This window comes from Ctenocephalides felis, unplaced genomic scaffold, assembly GCF_003426905.1.
Source record: "Ctenocephalides felis isolate EL2017-DRISC unplaced genomic scaffold, ASM342690v1 CF-g0.4_SCAFFOLD_03572, whole genome shotgun sequence".
Lineage (NCBI taxonomy): Eukaryota > Metazoa > Arthropoda > Insecta > Siphonaptera > Pulicidae > Ctenocephalides > Ctenocephalides felis.
Window position 1 is genome coordinate 3,191,386 of NW_020539726.1, and position 22,311 is coordinate 3,213,696.

Sequence of the window (22,311 nt, forward strand, 5' to 3'; positions counted from 1 at the left end):
TGGCGGACGAGGTGCTGCTCGACGAAGTCATTCCACTCGCCACAGAACTGCCAGCACCGCCGCCCGTTGTAGTGCGGTGATGTCGCTTCGAGTTCGCGGTTATCCCGTTGACCGCCGATGAGCCACCGCCACCAGACCGAGCGGATCGGACGAGAGTCGAGCTAGATGCCGAGTGTTTCTTGCTCGAATATATCGAATCGCCTGTAATGCAAGAAATATAGATTTCAATATACCTATGTCTGTATTATACCTACTACTATATTGCTTGGTCGAAAACGGATATATAAACTATTTAAATATATCTATATTTTAATTAGTTTATATACTTTATATATGAATTATAATTAAATTTTATATATGAACTAGAGATGGTTAACTCTTGACACGGAGTGAAACCGAGCAGAGTTGTATCGGAGATTTTGTCGTACCCGACTTTCCTAAGATATACAGACATTTGCTTGAGATTTTTCAATAATATAAAAATTTTCATCGAAAGAAACGGTCGCTTTTCTCACGGGCAATTTTATGACTTTCTATATAATGTCCAAAATAATGCAATTTTGTATTCATACAAAATGGTGTACAACCCGCAAGAAAATATTTAGTATTATATTCTTACTCTTATACAATTGTTTTTATAGTTGTGTAAAAGTAATGATATGCTAATCGACCTGCCGAGACATACAATTAATACTCAAAACGGGAATAATAGGAAATTGTGAGGTATGATTATGCCGTGAAAAATTTTTTATTTTATACAAAAAGTTTCCAGCATTATTTTTGTTCAAATATAAAAATATTCATAGAATTCTATTCTTTCTCTTCGAAAATAATTAAATTGAGTCTTCTTTTTTTTTGGTCAACACTGCAAACCATATAAACCATTGATTCGATCACCTGCCAAAATTCACATCTATTGGCAAAATTTTTAATTCATTGTTTTATTGACAATTATTTAATGTTGACGATTTATAGCAAAAGAATTACCCTTGAAAATATCGAAATATATTTGGCCGTCGCTGAAAAATTGTAAATATTGTTACATATAACGGTCAGGAAGTATTTTGTCAATCCCGTAAATAGGAAACGATCCTGCCCAGGTTTGACGGCTCATATAATTAGGTTATTAAATAAGACTATAAAATGTATTCCGTCGGTCCTAAAATTCAGATAAATATTCAGTCTAGTTTTAACAAGCTAAAAAAAAGAACATGTTGTAAGACAATAGTTAAATATACTAAACTTAAATAGACAACAGTATTTCATTTCAAATGCAATCATCGTGGAGATTTCACATTTCGGCGATTATAAAAATTACACTCCACTATCGAAGCATCAACCAGTCGACTCAGTGTAAATCGCTCCAATTTTTATTGTCTCAGTTTCGGCATACGATTTGAGATTTGTATGCATATTGAAATGTATAAAACAGTATTTTTATATAAGAATATGAACAAAAATATTTGAACAGTTTGCAAGCGATTTCCAAATACTTAATAAATCTTTAAATATATAAAAAACACACAATACAACACATTTGTGTCGAGTATTAGGTTTCGAAGTTGTCGGAGTCATCGGACTTGTTAAGTGATTATAACTCCTTTCGGAAGCGGAGTCAAATCCTAACCAATCCGCCTTCGGATATTTGATAAGCCCGTATCTAATCATAAACTATCTAAATATAATGTGACGCTTCAGTTAACTCTCTTTATTGAAAACTTTGTGAAGAAATAAACGTCAAGCAGAAACGGGATGATAACATTGAAAACAACTTTTTGCGTTTTTTTTATCTTGCTTTGTTTAGAAATTATGAGCTTTCAAGTGCAACCTAAAGCTTTAGATAAATTGTTAAAAAATTTAGTTATTGTGGTTATTTTTTATTGAATTTTTAACTTCCCGTAGGGCAAGTTATAGTAATCGCAAAAAAATCGAAAATGAAAATTTTTGCATTTCTCGACGTTTCAAAGGTTCTGAATATTTTGGCATACCTTAGAAAAAATGGATGTATGTGTGTGTGTGTATGTGTGTGTGTGTGCGCGTGTGTGTATGTATGTGCGGATACAAATTTTCGTCGACGATTTCGGGAACACGGATCAACCGATTTGAATAATTCAAAAACATTCGATTTGTATTGATAAGGAGACGTGTGATTAGTTTTTGCGAAGGCAGATCCAGCCGTTCCAAAGATACGGGGCAAAAAGTGCCGAAAACTGTAACTCAGTTTTTAAGAAACGAAGCGTCCGATTTCAATAATTCAAAAAACATTTCACTTGTATTGACAAGATGAATAATTGATCAAATTTTCATGAGGGCAGGTCTAGCGGTTTCGGAGATCTAACGAAAAAAGTAAAAAAAAAATGCCATTTAGCGGTCAAAAATGATCATTAGAAATATGCACATCAAATTATCAGATATTTTATAGAGATTTTAACAATAAGTATAAATTTGGTTTACATTCCTATGGGTTCCGTACCAATGTTTATCCGTTAGACAGCAATGCGGCGCTTACGCGCTTTATACTTTGTCTCTATGCAGTTAATGCAGGACGGTTGCTTTGAAAAAAAAGTTCAGATCTTCCAAAATATGTCAAAATAAAAAAAACATTTTTTTTAAAAAAAAAAAATTAAAAAAAAAAAATTTTGTTTTTCTTTTGAAAATTTTTTTTTCACTAAAAAGTAATTTTTGTCCAATTTATAGTTTCTCAGAAATCTAATTTTTCCGAAGTAATTTTTTTTTAAAATGTTATTCGTTTTTAAAAAAATAATAATTTTTGATACGGGAAGTTCCTGCAATTTGCCTTAAGGCACGATGCCATGCGCCTTAAGGCATGATGCCCTAATTGCCTTAAGACAGAATTCCACTTACAGCTAGTTTGGTTTATATTCCTATGGGTTCCGTACCAATGTTTACGCGTTATACGTCGACGCGGCGCTACGCGGTTTGATATCTCGTCTTTATGCAGTTAAAGCAGTACGATTGCTTTGAAAAAAAGTTTAGATCTTTCTAAAGAAAACCTTTTTTTTCAAAAAAAATTAAAAAAAAAAAAATTAAAAATTTTTTTTTTTCAAAAAAAGTAATTTTTTGTCTAATTGTTTGTCAAAAATCTTATTTCTTTGAAGTAATTTTTTTTCAAAAATGTTAATCGTTTTTAAAAAAATAATAATTTTTGGTACGGAAGTTCCAGCAATTTGCCTTAAGGCACAATGCCTTAATTGCCTTAAGGGGGTTGTTCTTTTTTATATTTTTTTGTTTCGGTTTTGAGATTTTTTTATTATTTAGAAGCTAAAAACCTTAGAATTATTTAAAAAAAAAAATCATCTCAATATCTATTTTTTTGAAGAAGTTATAGATATATATATATATATATATATATATATATAATATTATATATATATATATCTATATCTATACGTATGATCCTCTGAAAGCGTTTTTTTATCGTTCCGCGAGCTATTGTATGCCAGCTGCCTCTTTTTCATTATAATACATCATGCACATGACCTTTTTAATGTGTCAGCATCTTTGAAGACCATGGTGTATTTCGTACATTAAATTAAATGGTGTATTTAGTACATTATATTAAAAACTTTAAATACGTTTTTCTCAAATTGACTTTTTTCAATGCGGTGCCACAAATTAAAAAAAACTACAAGTCGGAACGACTTGCATTTTTTTTAATTTGTTCACCACTGCAATACCTAGTACCCCTACCTCACAACTTCATAACATTACGCAAAAAAATTTTGCAAACCTTCTCGTCCCAAAACAAAGGCCTTTTTGGACACTTTTTTTAAATAGCTGCCATTTTTTTCCTTCTTGCTTTTTTTCTTTCATTTTGGTAGGGGGACTGGATTCAAACTTCTTCTTCAACGTAGTTTCGTTTTTTTTGTTTCAGGCGATGCGCAGCGGATTTATCTGTGGCACCGCAAACGAGATCGATTTTGCAATGCCCACTTTGGCGCCCCCTGGTTAAAAAATTACGGCGAAAAAATAAATAAAAAATTTCTTAATATTCTATGATTTTGTAATTTTTTTTTAAAAAAACCGCATGTCTTTATGATAAATACATTTTGAGAAAAACAAAAACAAATACCTTGCATGTTTTGTAACAAAAAAAAGAACAACCCCCTTAAGACAGAATTCCACTTACAGCTAGTTCTTTAAAGAGTTTGTAGCTCTTTGGTTTTTCTATAGACTGAGTGACAGAATTGAAAAAGTCTTCCTTCTCGTCATCATCGTTGTTACTCGCATTGCTTCCTCCGCCACTTAAACTATCTCTGTCCTTTGAATTTTTCGCTGCTTCTTGCCATAAGGCATCTTCTACCTTTTTTTCCGTGCATTTTCTTACTGCATTCCCTCTACTGCTGTCATACGTTTCCAGCCACATTACCGAAACTTTGGGTGAAATGCCGCGGCAAGTTGGCACTGTTCATCATAAATTTCAGGAGTAGTCCAAATCTTTTCTCTATGCCGTTTAATAAGGCATTGGCTAAAGCTGTGCCGTGCAGTAAATAGTAGGCATTGGATTAACGATTAACGGACTTCTCGCATTTTAACGGAAGTTAACGTGTCCGTTAACATTTTTAAAAAGTTAACTTAAAAGTTAATCCGTTAATCAAAATGTTAACTTCGTTAATTAACGATTAACGGATTAACGAGTTAATGCCCAGCTATGGTTGCCATAATACTGAAAATATGATTTGGAAAGTTTAGTCAAATGACCTTGAATTTCAAATGGCGCAATAGAAAAAATATTGACGTAGGGACTTTATTTGTTAAGCGACCACGACAGGACTCGGCCACGCGGTCTTACAATTTTAACAAAGTTCTTAAAATATAATTTAAAAAGTGTAGTCTATTGACCTTAAATTTCAAACGGCGCAACAGAAAAAATACCGTCATAGCGACTCTCTTTGTTAAGCGACCGCGACAGGACTCGAACCTGCAATCTTCGGATCCGAAGTCCGACGCCTTATCCATTAGGCCACGCGGTCTTATAACATTAAAGTGTAGTCTATCGACCTTAAATATCAAACGGCGCAACAGAAAAAATACCGTCAAGCGACTCTCTTTGTTAAGCTAATGCAACAGACAGCACTGTGTCCACAGTACTGAAAATATGATTTGGAAGTGTAGTCAAATGACCTTGAATATCAAATGGCACAATAGAACATATTGACGTAGCGACTTTGTTTGCTAAGCGACCGCGACAGGACTCGAACCTGCAATCTAAGGATCCGAAGTCCGACGCCTTATCCATTAGGCCACGCGGTCTTACAACTTTAACAAAGTTTATATAATCTGCGGATCCAAAGTCCGACGCCTTATCCATTAGGCCACGCGGTCTTACAACTTTAATAAAGTTCCTAAAATATAATTTAAAAAGTGTAGTCTAATGACCTTAAATTTCAAACGGCACAACAGAAAAAATACCGACGTAGCGACTCTCTTTGTTAAGCTAATGCGACAGGACAGCACTGTGTCCACAGTACTGAAAACATGATTTGGAAAGTGTAGTCAAATGACCTTGAATTTGAAATGGGGCAATAGAAAAAATAAGCCACGCGATCGTAAAATGTTGCCATAATACTGAAAATATGATTTGAAAAGTGTAGTCAAATGACCTTGAATTTGAAATAGGGCAATAAAAGAAATAGGCCAAGCGGTCGTAAAATGTTGCCATAATACTGAAAATATGATTTGGAAAGTTTAGTCAAATGACTTTGAATTTCAAATGGCGCAATAGAAAAAATATTGACGTAGGGACTTTATTTGTTAAGCGACCACGACAGGACTCGAACCTGCATCTTCGGATCCGAAGTCCGACGCCTTATCCATTAGGCCACGCGGCCTTAAACTTTAATAAAGTTCCTAAAATATAATTTAAAAAGTGTAGTCTAATGACCTTAAATTTCAAACGGCACAACAGAAAAAATACCGACGTAGCGACTCTCTTTGTTAAGCTAATGCGACAGGACAGCACTGTGTCCACAGTACTGAAAATATGATTTGGAAAGTTTAGTCAAATGACCTTGAATTTCAAATGGCGCAATAGAAAAAATATTGACGTAGGGACTTTATTTGCTAAGCGACCGCGACAGGACTCGAACCTGCAATCTTCGGATCCGAAGTCCGACGCCATATCCATTAGGCCACGCGGTCTTACAACTTTAACAAAGTTTATATAATGTAAAAAGTGTAGTCTATTGACCTTAAATTTCAAACGGCGCAACAGAAAAAATACCGTCATAGCGACCCTCTTTGTTAGGCGACGGCGACAGGACTCGAACCTGCAATCTTCGGATCCGAAGTCCGACGCCTTATCCATTAGGCCACGCGGTCTTACAAATTCAATAAAGTTCCTAAAATATAATTTAAAAAGTGTAGTCTAATGACCTTAAATTTCAAACGGCACAACAGAAAAAATACCGACGTAGCGACTCTCTTTGTTAAGCTAATGCGACAGGACAGCACTGTGTCCACAGTACTGAAAATATGATTTGGAAAGTGTAGTCAAATGACTTTGAATTTGAAATGGGGCAATAAAAGAAATAGGCCACGCGATCGTAAAATGTTGCCATTATACTGAAAATATGATTTGAAAAGTGTAGTCAAATGACCTTGAATTTGAAATAGGGCAATAGAAGAAATAGGCCAAGCGGTCGTAAAATGTTGCCATAATACTGAAAATATGATTTGGAAAGTTTAGTCAAATGACTTTGAATTTCAAATGGCGCAATAGAAAAAATATTGACGTAGGGACTTTATTTGTTAAGCGACCACGACAGGACTCGAACCTGCAATTTCGGATCCGAAGTCCGACGCCTTATCCATTAGGCCACGCGGTCTTACAACTTTAATAAAGTTCCTAAATATAATTTAAAAAGTGTAGTTTAATGACCTTAATTTCAAACGGCACAACAGAAAAATACCGACGTAGCGACTCTCTTTGTTAAGCTAATGCGACAGGACAGCACTGTGTCCACAGTACTGAAAATATGATTTGGAAAATGTAGTCAAATGACCTTGAATTTGAAATGGGGCAATAGAAGAAATAGGCCACGCGGTCGTAAAATGTTGCCATAATACTGAAAATATGATTTGGAAAGTGTAGTCAAATGACCTTGAATTTGAAATAGGGCAATAGAAGAAATAGGCCAAGCGGTCGTAAAATGTTGCCATAATACTGAAAATATGATTTGGAAAGTTTAGTCAAATGACCTTGAATTTCAAATGGCGCAATAGAAAAATATTGACGTAGGGACTTTATTTGTTAAGCGACCACGACAGGACTCGAACCTGCAATCTTCGGATCCGAAGTCCGACGCCTTATCCATTAGGCCACGCGGTTTTACAATTTTAAGAAAGTTCTTAAAATATAATTTAAAAAGTGTAGTCTATTGACCTTAAATTTCAAACGGCGCAACAGAAAAAATACCGTCATACCGACTCTCTTTGTTAAGCGACCGCGACAGGACTCGAACCTATGTGGACAGCACTGTGTCCACAGTACTGAAAATATGATTTGGAAAGTGTAGTCAAATGACCTTGAATTTTAAATGGCACAATAGAAACAATGTTGACGTAGCGACTTTGTTAAATGACCGCGACAGGAATCAAACCTGCAATCTTCGGTTCCGAAGTCCGACGCCTTATCCATTAGGCAGCGCGGTCTTATAATATTACCATAGTACTGAAAATATGATTTGAAAAGTGTAGTCAAATGACCTTGAATTTGAAATGGGGCAATAGAAGAAATAGGCCACGAACCTGCAATCTTCGGATCAGAAATATAATTTAAAAAGTGTAGTCTAATGACCTTAAATTTCAAACGGCGCAACAGAAAAAATACCGACGTAGCGACTCTCTTTGTTAAGCGAATGGACAGCACTGTGTCCACAATACTGAAAATGTGATTTGGAAAGTGTAGTCAAATGACCTGCAATCTTCGGATCCGAAGTCCGACGCCTTATCCATTAGGCAACGCGGTCTTACAATTTTAATACAGTTGTTAAAATATAAATTCAGAAGTGTAGTCTAATGACCTTAAATTTCAAATGGCGCAACAGAAAAAATACCGACGTAGCGACTTTCTTTGTTAAGCGAAGGCGACAGGACAGCACTGTGCCCACAGTACTGAAAATATGATTTGGAAAGCTTGGCCAAATGGCCTTGAAATTCAAATAGCGCAATAGAAAAAATATTGACGTAGCGACCTTATTTGTTAAGCGACCGCGACAGGACACGAACCTGCAATCTTCGGATCCGAAGTCCGACGCCTTATCCATTAGGTCTCGCGGTCTTACAATTTTAATAAAGTTCTTAAAATATAATTTGAAAAGTGTAGTCTAATGACCTTAAATTTCAAACGGCGCAACAGAAAAAATACCGACGTATCGACTCTCTTTGTTAAGCGAATGCGACAGGACAGCACTGTGCCCACGGTGCTAAAAATGTGATTTGGAAAGTGTAGTCGAATGACCTCGAATTTCAAATGGCGCAATAGAAACAATATTGACGTAGCGACTTTATTTGTTAAGCGACCGCGACTGGACTCGACCCTGCAATCTTCGGATCCGAAGTTCGCCGCCTTATCCATTAGGCCACACGTCCTTATAATTTTTCTAAAGTTCTTAAAATATAATTTAAAAAGTCTAGTCTAATGACCTTAAATTTCAAACGGCGCAACAGAAAAATACCGACGTAGCGATTCTCTTTGTTAAGCGAATGCGACAGGACAGCACTGCGCCCACAGTACTGAAAATATGATTGGGAAAGTGTATTCAAATCACTTTGAATTTCAAACTGGGTAATAGAAACATTATTGACTTAGCGACTCTTTTTGTTAAGCGACCGCGATCGGACTCGAAACTGCGATCTTCGGATCTGAAGTCCGACGCCTTATCCATTAGGCCAACGTATATAATATAAAAAATATTATTTGGAAAGTGTAGTCGAATGACCTTGAATTTGAAATGGGGCAATAGAAGAAATAGGTCACGCGGTCGTAAAATGTTGCCATAATACTGAAAATATGATTTAGAAAGTGTAGTCAAATGACCATGAATTTCAAATGGCGCAATAGAAAAATATTGACGTAGAGACTTTATTTGTTAAGCGACCGCGACAGGACTCCAACCTGCAATCTTCGGATCCGAAGTCCGACGCATTATCCATTAGGCCACGTGGTCTTAAAACGTTCCCATAGTACTGAAAATTTGATTGGAAAAGGGTAGTCAAATCACCTTGAATTTCAAACTGGGCAAAAGATAAAGTATTGACATTCATCAGAAAATACAATAAGTCATTGTGATGTGTTGTTATTGCTAATAATGATATAACTTTGAAAACTATTGCAATATCTTATTGAAATAAAGCATATTAAACATAACGTAAAACATTAGTCAAAGTATATCAATTCAGCGGCATAGTAATTTGTACAACTTATTGCAAGTTTCTGATTTTCTGTAACCTTATAAAAACAATAGAAAATAATCGTAGTGTTAATCGTTGAATTTACACTTGTATTAATCCTACGCCCTTACATACTACAGATATTATACATGTGATTGAGAGACATCAATAGAAAATCGCATTGATTAGTTTTCAATGAAAGCAAAGATTTTATATTCAAAATGAAAATTTTATATTCAAAATTTCATCTAAATATCTAAATTTCAATTTCGGTTGATTAAGTCAGAAAATATATATTTGGAATATATCTCCTTATATATAATAAATATATTGCAAATAATGAATTGGTGTCAACAACAAAGTTATCGCCTTAGTTCAGGTGTTTTTATATCCAAACTATTCTAAAAATTCAATATTCTCGCAAGTTGCAAACTTTATAAGTCATAAATCAAAAACTTTGATATGATTTTTCGACCGCACATTTATTGGATTTCTTACACGTGAAGCTTTTACGGGTATAAAAATTTAATGCAGTGTTATAAATATTTTAACAACTTGAACAAGTTTTTATTTGACTTTATCACGATAGTTTGTATTAATAAAGTCTTTTTTCTGTATAGCTTGCTATGAATTGTTTCAGAAACGTTATAAACGAAGACTAATTCATTAGATATTGGAAAAAAACTGCATAAGATTTTTTTTAGTTATGTAATCATTTTATTTGCAATTTCTTATATCAGATTATATTACAATATATTGATAAACTTGAGTAACTAGATTTTGTTATCCTAAACAGCATCGCAATCTTGTAGTTAAAAATAGTTGTGCAAAATAATTATTCATGTAAATTTATCGTGATTAGATATTATACACTTTTATTCATAGATTATTGTTTATAGTTAGGTAGTATCACTAATATTAATTTAAAAAAAAAGTATAATATGCCAACCAGCTGTTCTTCTTTAATGTTTCGAGATTCTAAAATACATAGTTTCTGTTTATCATTTTTAACTCTAGTAATCATAGATAAACGAGAAATAAGATGTATTAAAAAATAAAATTATATGAAATTTCTTATAAGAAATTATATTTGTAAATAATATTAATAATTTATTGCTATTTCCTTAAATAAAATTTTATAACTTTTCTCGTAAAGTGGGTTATTGAAATTAATTTTCCAGGATTTAGTCGTTCATACAGGTATTGGAAAAATGACCAAATATATTTGAATATTGACAAATATTCGAAAAAGAGCTAACAACTTTTAACGATAGAGAGACTTCTTAGTTTTTTTACGTTGACTATATGAAGAATGGACAAAGATTAAGAGAGAGATTAATAAGGAGAGAGTATTGATAAGGAGACGTGCTGATTAGTTTTTGGCGAAGGCAGGTCTAGCCGTTCCGAAGATACGGGACAAAAGTGCCAAAAACGGTAACTCAGTATATAAGAGAACGGAGCGTCCGATTTGAATAATTCAAAAAACATTTCACTTGTATTGACAAGATGAGGAATCGATAAATTTTCATGAAGGTAGGTCTAGCGGTTTCGGAGATATGGAGATAAAAGTAAAAAAATGAGCCATTTGGCGGTCAAAAATGGTCATTAGACATATGCGCATCAATTATCAGATTTTTATAGAGATTTTAACAATAAGTATAATTTTGGTTTATATTCCTATGGGTTCCGTACCAATGTTTACGCGTTATACGTCGACGCGGCGCTACGCGGTTTGATATCTCGTCTTTATGCAGTTAAAGCAGTACGATTGCTTTGAAAAAAAGTTTAGATCTTTCTAAAGAAAACCTTTTTTTTTTCAAAAAAAATTAAAAAAAAAAAAATTAAAAATTTTTTTTTTTCAAAAAAAGTAATTTTTTTTCTAATTGTTTGTCAAAAATCTTATTTCTTTGAAGTAATTTTTTTTCAAAAATGTTAATCGTTTTTAAAAAAATAATAATTTTTGGTACGGAAGTTCCAGCAATTTGCCTTAAGGCACAATGCCTTAATTGCCTTAAGGGGGTTGTTCTTTTTTATATTTTTTTGTTTCGGTTTTGAGATTTTTTAATATTATGAAAGCTAAAAACCTTAGAATTATTTAAAAAAAAAAATCATCTCAATATCTATTTTTTTGAAGAAGTTATAGATATATATATATATATATATATATATATATATATATATATATATATATATATATATATATATATCTATACGTATGATCCTCTGAAAGCGTTTTTTTATCGTTCCGCGAGCTATTGTATGCCAGCTGCCTCTTTTTCATTATAATACATCATGCACATGACCTTTTTAATGTGTCAGCATCTTTGAAGACCATGGTGTATTTCGTACATTAAATTAAATGGTGTATTTAGTACATTATATTAAAAACTTTAAATACGTTTTTCTCAAATTGACTTTTTTCAATGCGGTGCCACAAATTAAAAAAAAACTACAAGTCGGAACGACTTGCATTTTTTTTTAATTTGTTCACCACTGCAATACCTAGTCCCCCTACCTCAAACAACTTCATAACATTACGCAAAAAAATTTTGCAAACCTTCTCGTCCCAAAACAAAGGCCTTTTTGGACACTTTTTTTTAATAGCTGCCATTTTTTTCCTTCTTGCTTTTTTTCTTTCATTTTGGTAGGGGACTGGATTCAAACTTCTTCTTCAACGTAGTTTTGTTTTTTTTTGTTTCAGGCGATGCGCAGCGGATTTATCTGTGGCACCGCAAACGAGATCGATTTTGCAATGCCCACTTTGGCGCCCCCTGGTTAAAAATACGGCGAAAAAAATAAATAAAAAATTTCTTAATATTCTATGATTTTGTAATTTTTGTTTAAAAAAACCGCATGTCTTTATGATAAATACATTTTGAGAAAAACAAAACAAATACCTTGCATGTTTTGTAACAAAAAAAAGAACAACCCCCTTAAGACAGAATTCCACTTACAGCTAGTTCTTTAAAGAGTTTGTAGCTCTTTGGTTTTTCTATAGACTGAGTGACAGAATTGAAAAAGTCTTCCTTCTCGTCATCATCGTTGTTACTCGCATTGCTTCCTCCGCCACTTAAACTATCTCTGTCCTTTGAATTTTTCGCTGCTTCTTGCCATAAGGCATCTTCTACCTTTTTTTCCGTGCATTTTCTTACTGCATTCCTCTCTACTGCTGTCATACGTTTCCAGCCACATTAACCGAAACTTTGGGTGAAATGCCGCGGCAAGTTGGCACTGTTCATCATAAATTTCAGGAGTAGTCCAAATCTTTTCTCTATGCCGTTTAATAAGGCATTGGCTAAAGCTGTGCCGTGCAGTAAATAGTAGGCATTGGATTAACGATTAACGGACTTCTCGCATTTTAACGGAAGTTAACGTGTCCGTTAACATTTTTAAAAGTTAACTTAAAAGTTAATCCGTTAATCAAAATGTTAACTTCGTTAATTAACGATTAACGGATTAACGAGTTAATGCCCAGCTATGGTTGCCATAATACTGAAATATGATTTGGAAAGTTTAGTCAAATGACCTTGAATTTCAAATGGCGCAATAGAAAAAATATTGACGTAGGGACTTTATTTGTTAAGCGACCACGGCAGGACTCGAACCTGCAATCTTCGGATCCGAAGTCCGACGCCTTATCCATTAGGCCACGCGGCCTTACAATTTTAATAAAGTTCTTACAATATAATTTAAAAAGTGTAGTCTATTGACCTTAAATTTCAAACGGCGCAACAGAAAAAATACCGTCATAGCGACTCTCTTTGTTAAGCGACCGCGACAGGACTCGAACCTGCAATCTTCGGATCCGAAGTCCGACGCCTTATCCATTAGGCCACGCGGTCTTATAACATTAAAGTGTAGTCTATCGACCTTAAATATCAAACGGCGCAACAGAAAAAATACCGTCAAAGCGACTCTCTTTGTTAAGCTAATGCAACAGGACAGCACTGTGTCCACAGTACTGAAAATATGATTTGGAAAGTGTAGTCAAATGACCTTGAATATCAAATGGCACAATAGAAACAATATTGACGTAGCGACTTTGTTTGCTAAGCGACCGCGACAGGACTCGAACCTGCAATCTAAGGATCCGAAGTCCGACGCCTTATCCATTAGGCCACGCGTCTTACAACTTTAACAAAGTTTATATAATCTGCGGATCCAAAGTCCGACGCCTTATCCATTAGGCCACGCGGTCTTACAACTTTAAAAAGTTCCTAAAATATAATTTAAAAAGTGTAGTCTAATGACCTTAAATTTCAAACGGCACAACAGAAAAAATACCGACGTAGCGACTCTCTTTGTTAAGCTAATGCGACAGGACAGCACTGTGTCCACAGTACTGAAAACATGATTTGGAAAGTGTAGTCAAATGACCTTGAATTTGAAATGGGGCAATAGAAGAAATAGGCCACGCGATCGTAAAATGTTGCCATAATACTGAAAATATGATTTGAAAAGTGTAGTCAAATGACCTTGAATTTGAAATAGGGCAATAAAAGAAATAGGCCAAGCGGTCGTAAAATGTTGCCATAATACTGAAAATATGATTTGGAAAGTTTAGTCAAATGACTTTGAATTTCAAATGGCGCAATAGAAAAAATATTGACGTAGGGACTTTATTTGTTAAGCGACCACGACAGGACTTGAACCTGCAATCTTCGGATCCGAAGTCCGACGCCTTATCCATTAGGCCACGCGGCCTTAAAACTTTAATAAAGTTCCTAAAATATATTTTAAAAAGTGTAGTCTAATGACCTTAAATTTCAAACGGCACAACAGAAAAAATACCGACGTAGCGACTCTCTTTGTTAAGCTAATGCGACAGGACAGCACTGTGTCCACAGTACTGAAAATATGATTTGGAAAGTTTAGTCAAATGACCTTGAATTTCAAATGGCGCAATAGAAAAAATATTGACGTAGGGACTTTATTTGCTAAGCGACCGCGACAGGACTCGAACCTGCAATCTTCGGATCCGAAGTCCGACGCCATATCCATTAGGCCACGCGGTCTTACAACTTTAACAAAGTTTATATAATGTAAAAAGTGTAGTCTATTGACCTTAATTTCAAACGGCGCAACAGAAAAAATACCGTCATAGCGACCCTCTTTGTTAGGCGACGGCGACAGGACTCGAACCTGCAATCTTCGGATCCGAAGTCCGACGCCTTATCCATTAGGCCACGCGGTCTTACAAATTCAATAAAGTTCCTAAAATATAATTTAAAAGTGTAGTCTAATGACCTTAAATTTCAAACGGCACAACAGAAAAAATACCGACGTAGCGACTCTCTTTGTTAAGCTAATGCGACAGGACAGCACTGTGTCCACAGTACTGAAATATGATTTGGAAAGTGTAGTCAAATGACTTTGAATTTGAAATGGGGCAATAAAAGAAATAAGCCACGCGATCGTAAAATGTTGCCATTATACTGAAAATATGATTTGAAAAGTGTAGTCAAATGACCTTGAATTTGAAATAGGGCAATAGAAGAAATAGGCCAAGCGGTCGTAAAATGTTGCCATAATACTGAAAATATGATTTGGAAAGTTTAGTCAAATGACTTTGAATTTCAAATGGCGCAATAGAAAAAAATATTGACGTAGGGACTTTATTTGTTAAGCGACCACGACAGGACTCGAACCCGCAATTTTCGGATCCGAAGTCCGACGCCTTATCCATTAGGCCACGCGGTCTTACAACTTTAATAAAGTTCCTAAAATAAATTTAAAAAGTGTAGTTTAATGACCTTAAATTTCAAACGGCACAACAGAAAAAATACCGACGTAGCGACTCTCTTTGTTAAGCTAATGCGACAGGACAGCACTGTGTCCACAGTACTGAAAATATGATTTGGAAAGTGTAGTCAAATGACCTTGAATTTGAAATGGGGCAATAGAAGAAATAGGCCACGCGATCGTAAAATGTTGCCATAATACTGAAAATATGATTTGGAAAGTGTAGTCAAATGACCTTGAATTTGAAATAGGGCAATAAAAGAAATAGGCCAAGCGGTCGTAAAATGTTGCCATAATACTGAAAATATGATTTGGAAAGTTTAGTCAAATGACCTTGAATTTCAAATGGCGCAATAGAAAAAATATTGACGTAGGGACTTTATTTGTTAAGCGACCACGACAGGACTCGAACCTGCAATCTTCGGATCCGAAGTCCGACGCCTTATCCATTAGGCCACGCGGTTTTACAATTTTAAGAAAGTTCTTAAAATATAATTTAAAAAGTGTAGTCTATTGACCTTAAATTTCAAACGGCGCAACAGAAAAAATACCGTCATACCGACTCTCTTTGTTAAGCGACCGCGACAGGACTCGAACCTATGTGGACAGCACTGTGTCCACAGTACTGAAAATATGATTTGGAAAGTGTAGTCAAATGACCTTGAATTTTAAATGGCACAATAGAAACAATGTTGACGTAGCGACTTTGTTAAATGACCGCGACAGGAATCAAACCTGCAATCTTCGGTTCCGAAGTCCGACGCCTTATCCATTAGGCAGCGCGGTCTTATATATTACCATAGTACTGAAAATATGATTTGAAAAGTGTAGTCAAATGACCTTGAATTTGAAATGGGGCAATAGAAGAAATAGGCCACGAACCTGCAATCTTCGGATCAGAAATATAATTTAAAAAGTGTAGTCTAATGACCTTAAATTTCAAACGGCGCAACAGAAAAAATACCGACGTAGCGACTCTCTTTGTTAAGCGAATGGACAGCACTGTGTCCACAATACTGAAAATGTGATTTGGAAAGTGTAGTCAAATGACCTGCAATCTTCGGATCCGAAGTCCGACGCCTTATCCATTAGGCCACGCGGTCTTACAATTTTAATACAGTTGTTAAAATATAAATTCAGAAGTGTAGTCTAATGACCTTAAATTTCAAATGGCGCAACAGAAAAAATACCGACGTAGCGACTTTCTTTGTTAAGCGAAGGCGACAGGACAGCACTGTGCCCACAGTACTGAAAATATGATTTGGAAAGCTTGGCCAAATGGCCTTGAAATTCAAATAGCGCAATAGAAAAAATATTGACGTAGCGACCTTATTTGTTAAGCGACCGCGACAGGACACGAACCTGCAATCTTCGGATCCGAAGTCCGACGCCTTATCCATTAGGTCTCGCGGTCTTACAATTTTAATAAAGTTCTTAAAATATATTTGAAAAGTGTAGTCTAATGACCTTAAATTTCAAACGGCGCAACAGAAAAATACCGACGTATCGACTCTCTTTGTTAAGCGAATGCGACAGGACAGCACTGTGCCCACGGTGCTAAAAATGTGATTTGGAAAGTGTAGTCGAATGACCTCGAATTTCAAATGGCGCAATAGAAACAATATTGACGTAGCGACTTTATTTGTTAAGCGACCGCGACTGGACTCGACCCTGCAATCTTCGGATCCGAAGTTCGCCGCCTTATCCATTAGGCCACACGTCCTTATAATTTTTCTAAAGTTCTTAAAATATAATTTAAAAGTCTAGTCTAATGACCTTAAATTTCAAACGGCGCAACAGAAAATACCGACGTAGCGATTCTCTTTGTTAAGCGAATGCGACAGGACAGCACTGCGCCCACAGTACTGAAAATATGATTGGGAAAGTGTATTCAAATCACTTTGAATTTCAAACTGGGTAATAGAAACATTATTGACTTAGCGACTCTTTTTGTTAAGCGACCGCGATCGGACTCGAAACTGCGATCTTCGGATCTGAAGTCCGACGCCTTATCCATTAGGCCAACGTATATAATATAAAAAATATTATTTGAAAGTGTAGTCGAATGACCTTGAATTTGAAATGGGGCAATAGAAGAAATAGGTCACGCGGTCGTAAAATGTTGCCATAATACTGAAAATATGATTTGGAAAGTTTAGTCAAATGACCATGAATTTCAAATGGCGCAATAGAAAAAATATTGACGTAGAGACTTTATTTGTTAAGCGACCGCGACAGGACTCCAACCTGCAATCTTCGGATCCGAAGTCCGACGCATTATCCATTAGGCCACGTGGTCTTAAAACGTTCCCATAGTACTGAAAATTTGATTGGAAAAGGGTAGTCAAATCACCTTGAATTTCAAACTGGGCAAAAGATAAAGTATTGACATTCATCAGAAAATACAATAAGTCATTGTGATGTGTTGTTATTGCTAATAATGATATAACTTTGAAAACTATTGCAATATCTTATTGAAATAAAGCATATTAAACATAACGTAAAACATTAGTCAAAGTATATCAATTCAGCGGCATAGTAATTTGTACAACTTATTGCAAGTTTCTGATTTTCTGTAACCTTATAAAAACAATAGAAAATAATCGTAGTGTTAATCGTTGAATTTACACTTGTATTAATCCTACGCCCTTACATACTAAAGATATTATACATGTGATTGAGAGACATCAATAGAAAATCGCATTGATTAGTTTTCAATGAAAGCAAAGATTTATATTCAAAATGAAAATTTTATATTCAAAATTTCATCTAAATATCTAAATTTCAATTTCGGTTGATTAAGTCAGAAAATATATATTTGGAATATATCTCCTTATATATAATAAATATATTGCAAATAATGAATTGGTGTCAACAACAAAGTTATCGCCTTAGTTCAGGTGTTTTTATATCCAAACTATTCTAAAAATTCAATATTCTCGCAAGTTGCAAACTTTATAAGTCATAAATCAAAAACTTTGATATGATTTTTCGACCGCACATTTATTGGATTTCTTACACGTGAAGCTTTTACGGGTATAAAATTTAATGCAGTGTTATAAATATTTTAACAACTTGGAACAAGTTTTTATTTGACTTTATCACGATAGTTTGTATTAATAAAGTCTTTTTTTCTGTATAGCTTGCTATGAATTGTTTCAGAAACGTTATAAACGAAGACTAATTCATTAGATATTGGAAAAAAACTGCATAAGATTTTTTTAGTTATGTAATCATTTTATTTGCAATTTCTTATATCAGATTATATTACAATATATTGATAAACTTGAGTAACTAGATTTTGTTATCCTAAACAGCATCGCAATCTTGTAGTTAAAAATAAGTTGTGCAAAATAATTATTCATGTAAATTTATCGTGATTAGATATTATACACTTTTATTCATAGATTATTGTTTATAGTTAGGTAGTACCACTAATATTAATTTAAAAAAAAGTATAATATGCCAACCAGCTGTTCTTCTTTAATGTTTCGAGATTCTAAAATACATAGTTTCTGTTTATCATTTTTAACTCTAGTAATCATAGATAAACGAGAAATAAGATGTATTAAAAAATAAAATTATATGAAATTTCTTATAAGAAATTATATTTGTAAATAATATTAATAATTTATTGCTATTTCCTTAAATAAAATTTTATAACTTTTCTCGTAAAGTGGGTTATTGAAATTAATTTTCCAGGATTTAGTCGTTCATACAGGTATTGGAAAGAATGACCAAATATATTTGAATATTGACAAATATTCGAAAAAGAGCTAACAACTTTTAACGATAGAGAGACTTCTTAGTTTTTTTACGTTGACTATATGAAGAATGGACAAAGATTAAGAGAGAGATTAAGAATAAGAGATTATTTTCTATAATCTCTTATTGATTGCGATCCACAATTAGTTAGAATGGTTCATTTTAATTCGCTTTCCAGCATCGGAGGTATGATATTTTGTGGAGATAAACTATGTTGCGTAGAAGCAACTAAAACTTCCGTTTGCATCCAATTGCTGGGCAGTAATAACATAATTTTATCTCGTCTTTTATCACTTAGGAGTTTCACTGTTTTCTTAAGACAGATTTACTGAATTGTAATCTGAGGAAATCAATCTGTGTCAAACCTACTTAAACACTTGCTGCATAGTAAAACACAATTTAAAAAGGACAACTATATACAACAATGACCATGATATGATATTTTGTCAGCAGAGTTGGAATAACTATTTATTTAAATTATTTAAATTTAAATTTACTTTTTTATTTGATATTTTTTTACCCAGATGTAAGCTTTAATAAAGGTTATATAAAGAATGATTTTGAATTTAACTCAAAATCAACAATACATCTTATAAAACAATTAGATAACGTATACTTCAGGTTAGATAACGTATACCAACCAAAACAAATAACAATAAAAAGAAAATGCTTTTGTTCTAGATTTTCAAACATTGCCGTTTGCTTCCCGATAGCAAAAACGTAAAAATCAAGGTTATGGCTGGTTATACATCTTTTTTCCTCTAATTTCATATATTGTTGTTAACAAAATTTTAACTTCACTGATTTTGAAACTTCTTTACCCACGGACCTTCAAATCTCGCTTTAATCTATATATATTGTTAGCGAAATATACTTCCCGTAGGGCAGTTATAGTAATGGGCCGAAAATCGAAAATATTTTTTTTACATATCTTCACGGTTTGAAGGTTTCTGAACATTTTGGCATACCTCAGAAAAAATGGATGTGTGTGCGTGTGTGTGTTTGTTTTGTATGTCAGCATTTTTTCGTTGACGTATTCGAGCGCATAAATCAACCGATTTAAATGGCCTAAAGAACATTCGATTTCTATTAATAAGGATATGTGCTGATTAGTTTTTGACAAATTCAGGTCCAGCCGTTACGGAGATACAAGGCAAAGAGTGCAGAAAATAGAAATCGAGATTTTGATAGAACGGAGTATCCGATTTAAACTATCTAAAAAACATTCAATTCATAATGATGCGAAGAAGTAGTGATTAGTTTTTGGCAAAGGCAGATCCAGCCGTTTCGAAGATACGGAGCTAAATGCACAAAAAATAACAGTTTTTGGAAGAACTAAGCATCCGATTTGAATGATTTAAAAAAAACTTTTTTGCTTGTGTTGACGGAACAAATGCTTTTGGAAAAAAAATTTAAACAGATATTTTTATCAATTTTTTTGTATATCAATAATATTTCAGATTTTAATTTTAATTCTTTCTAAAGTTCTAAAACTCACTTAAATGAATAATAAAAAAATTGAAAACATTAAGACTCGATCCCATACACCACTAGTTATTATTATTATACTTTAATGTATTATATTAGTTAATATTATGATAGTCAGTGTGCCATGCGTTTGCTATGCTATTAGTGCATATTACGTGCGGTATTTAGCGATCTTTTTTGTTTAAGTAATATGTTTATGTTTATATATGTACTATATACACTACACACAATTTTTTGCAATTTCAGGTACGAACATGTATCTAGTATAAAATTCTTGCTCTTGTTTATTCGTAATCCCTATAGAACTGAAGAATATCGTGAACATCTTTCAGGACTTGGCTCGAAGCCAAGAGAAGCTTAAACAATCCGTAAAGATCGCACTGAGAATATCGTAATCAGTTGAAACAGAAAACAACAAGGCATAATTCGTCATTTGTCCTCAGTTATTTGCAAATATTAGAGCAAAAATAGGGGGCGCATGGCATCGTGCCTTGAGGCAAATTGCTGGAACTTCTCGTACCGTAATTAAACATTAAAGAATAAAAATAATCAGTCAACAAAAATGCATATAAATAAAATTATAAAAACTAGAATTTTATTATATGTTCTTGTAGACAAAATGTGAAAACTTATTAGATTGCGCGAAGTAGTTTATGTATGTTTGAATGAAATATTCATAAACAAAATCTAATTAAACGGACTTATTGTTAGAATGAACATATTTTATTTTATGTGCATCAATTTTTCGTTCGCGAAATATATGCACTGATATAACAATTTTAAATAGTCCATGTACTAACTATACAAATATAAAAAGTATTAAAAAAATTAAAAATAATATTAGAGACGTGGTATTCAAACACGATCAGTCTTGACTTTCTTATTTACTAAAGCGAACAGTGACGCGCAAACGAACTCAGCTATAACGACATGCTCACGCAAAACGCTATGAGCTCTGTATTTTCAAAACGGCTGGACCTGCCTATACAAAAAACTAATCAGTACGTCTCCACATCAATGCGAATCGAATGTTTTTTGAATAATTCAAATCGGCCGATTTATTCTTTCAGTACCTGCCATATTTTGCGAATGTTTTTTGATTTGTACTAACTATACAAACATAAAAATGTATTAAAAAAAATTAAAAAGTTATTCAAATCGGTTTATCGGTGTTACCGAAATCGCTGACAAGAACTTGTACCCGCACACACACATACACACATACACACATACACACACATACACAGATACAAACACATACACAAAATAATCAGAAAACTTTGAAACGGGAAGATATATAAAAATTTATTATTCCCTACAGGAAATTAATTATATTACCGGAGTATAGTTTAAAAGCATGCATTTGGTTTATAAAAGCTTTAGCTATAACATAGTTAATAAATGCGTTAGCTATTCAAAATCAATTAATTTCATATATTTAAAATTTCACCAAGGTCTTGAAGTTTCGACTTAACTGTCAGAAAGATTTACCAAATATTTTGACACTTGGATACTATCAATAAATGTGTATCAAGAATTTTCAATTTACCAAGTTTATAAAAATCAGTTTTTATTCATATACAATTTATTTCAATACAATTAAAATTAATTACAAATTATTGTAATTATAATTAAAAAAAATATTTTGTTGTTATATACAATATAACAATGCAATTTTTAGTTATGTTATTTATATTCGAAAATAATTTGAATTTTTAAATTGTATTAATCAATACATCAAAACAAAATACTTTATTTTTTAAAACTTTTTTCCAATATCAGAATGTAACAATGTCGAAGAGTCTGGGTATGACTGTGCCAGGTTAGTGACAGTCGCCATAACAGCTAAACTATACTGTTTTTGAGACTGGGTCCTAAGGAAGAAAGATGAAGTGTATTTGT

General features: G+C 33.6%; 16 non-coding genes across 16 annotated transcripts; all 16 read right to left on the reverse strand.

Annotated features, from left to right (window-relative positions):
• Positions 1–4,921: 4,921 nt before the first annotated feature.
• Positions 4,922–4,994, reverse strand: Trnar-ucg. The gene has a single exon. It is a non-coding gene; the product is annotated as a tRNA-Arg (tRNA).
• Positions 4,995–5,201: 207 nt separating this feature from the next.
• On the reverse strand, positions 5,202–5,274 carry Trnar-ucg. The gene has a single exon. It is a non-coding gene; the product is annotated as a tRNA-Arg (tRNA).
• Positions 5,275–5,780: 506 nt separating this feature from the next.
• Positions 5,781–5,852, reverse strand: Trnar-ucg. Its single transcript has one exon. It is a non-coding gene; the product is annotated as a tRNA-Arg (tRNA).
• Positions 5,853–6,089: 237 nt separating this feature from the next.
• Positions 6,090–6,162, reverse strand: Trnar-ucg. Its single transcript has one exon. It is a non-coding gene; the product is annotated as a tRNA-Arg (tRNA).
• A 107-nt stretch (positions 6,163–6,269) lies between these two features.
• Positions 6,270–6,342, reverse strand: Trnar-ucg. The gene has a single exon. It is a non-coding gene; the product is annotated as a tRNA-Arg (tRNA).
• A 434-nt stretch (positions 6,343–6,776) lies between these two features.
• Positions 6,777–6,848, reverse strand: Trnar-ucg. The gene has a single exon. It is a non-coding gene; the product is annotated as a tRNA-Arg (tRNA).
• A 430-nt stretch (positions 6,849–7,278) lies between these two features.
• Positions 7,279–7,351, reverse strand: Trnar-ucg. Its single transcript has one exon. It is a non-coding gene; the product is annotated as a tRNA-Arg (tRNA).
• Positions 7,352–9,118: 1,767 nt separating this feature from the next.
• Trnar-ucg lies at positions 9,119–9,191 on the reverse strand. The gene has a single exon. It is a non-coding gene; the product is annotated as a tRNA-Arg (tRNA).
• Positions 9,192–12,998: 3,807 nt separating this feature from the next.
• Positions 12,999–13,071, reverse strand: Trnar-ucg. Its single transcript has one exon. It is a non-coding gene; the product is annotated as a tRNA-Arg (tRNA).
• A 112-nt stretch (positions 13,072–13,183) lies between these two features.
• On the reverse strand, positions 13,184–13,256 carry Trnar-ucg. The gene has a single exon. It is a non-coding gene; the product is annotated as a tRNA-Arg (tRNA).
• A 789-nt stretch (positions 13,257–14,045) lies between these two features.
• On the reverse strand, positions 14,046–14,118 carry Trnar-ucg. Its single transcript has one exon. It is a non-coding gene; the product is annotated as a tRNA-Arg (tRNA).
• A 238-nt stretch (positions 14,119–14,356) lies between these two features.
• Positions 14,357–14,429, reverse strand: Trnar-ucg. Its single transcript has one exon. It is a non-coding gene; the product is annotated as a tRNA-Arg (tRNA).
• Positions 14,430–14,535: 106 nt separating this feature from the next.
• On the reverse strand, positions 14,536–14,608 carry Trnar-ucg. The gene has a single exon. It is a non-coding gene; the product is annotated as a tRNA-Arg (tRNA).
• A 433-nt stretch (positions 14,609–15,041) lies between these two features.
• On the reverse strand, positions 15,042–15,114 carry Trnar-ucg. Its single transcript has one exon. It is a non-coding gene; the product is annotated as a tRNA-Arg (tRNA).
• A 433-nt stretch (positions 15,115–15,547) lies between these two features.
• On the reverse strand, positions 15,548–15,620 carry Trnar-ucg. The gene has a single exon. It is a non-coding gene; the product is annotated as a tRNA-Arg (tRNA).
• Positions 15,621–17,382: 1,762 nt separating this feature from the next.
• Trnar-ucg lies at positions 17,383–17,455 on the reverse strand. The gene has a single exon. It is a non-coding gene; the product is annotated as a tRNA-Arg (tRNA).
• Positions 17,456–22,311: the final 4,856 nt, after the last annotated feature.